The sequence below is a fragment of the Setaria italica genome, chromosome II, assembly GCF_000263155.2.
Source record: "Setaria italica strain Yugu1 chromosome II, Setaria_italica_v2.0, whole genome shotgun sequence".
Lineage (NCBI taxonomy): Eukaryota > Viridiplantae > Streptophyta > Magnoliopsida > Poales > Poaceae > Setaria > Setaria italica.
This window is the reverse complement of record NC_028451.1, coordinates 48959689-48960608: the sequence shown is the minus strand read 5'-3', so window position 1 is coordinate 48960608 and position 920 is coordinate 48959689.

Below are 920 nucleotides of genomic sequence, written 5' to 3'. Positions count from 1 at the left end.
TTCGGTCCATTGCATTTGGATTTGGATGTTACCTTTGCCCCATTGCATTTTGGATGTAGATCAAACGGTTTGGTATGATGCTACATCTCCTGATGAATCCCCTTACTGCAGTTCAATTGTTCTATCTATCAACAGCTCAAAACTCAAAGATAAAACAGCATGTCTGCAAGCCAATTCAGCACGAGCAGAGCAGGTGTTTTACACATCAGCACACGTTTCGTACTTCAGTTCCAGCAAAAAATACATTCCACAATTAATCCAAAGAGCACCATCGATAGCTATTCAAAGAAAGATCCACAGACAACACTAGGCAGGCCAATTTTCCCTGCACAAGGCGAGACACACTATAGGGTACATCAAAACTACAAGCTCCGAATTATTTTTAACTAATTCCTCAAGAATATCAAACTTTTCAGTTGGGGTTGTACGTAGACAACAAACTGGTTAGCACTTAGCAGCCAATATTTTGTACCAGGCTGAGAATACAGTTAGTTACTCTTCAGCAAACAATTATACTTGGATCCAGCAGCTTATTATCCTCTCTTTAGTTTCTGCACCCAGCAGCAGGCTTGTCTTCAGCAGAGTCTTGATTCATTTCACCTGCATGCTGTAGAGCGGCTAGATCTTTTACCTTCCATAGCGTCTTTCTTTTTCCGACAGTCCAAACAAAGATGTGGACCGCCCCATGGCGCATACGGGGAAGAGCAGTAACCATCACCATTATCTGTCATCAAACCTTCAAATGGTTCTTGGTCCACTTGGCAGATTGCACAACGGAAAGGTGGTGAAGCTGCTTTCAAGGACAAATTCCTACCGAGCCTGCAACAGTAAGGCTTTGTTGTTAATGTTATTTAGGAGCAAACACAGAGGTGCGAGCAGATTAGTCTTCCTCAACAACAAATGCAGCAGCAATCCAAGGC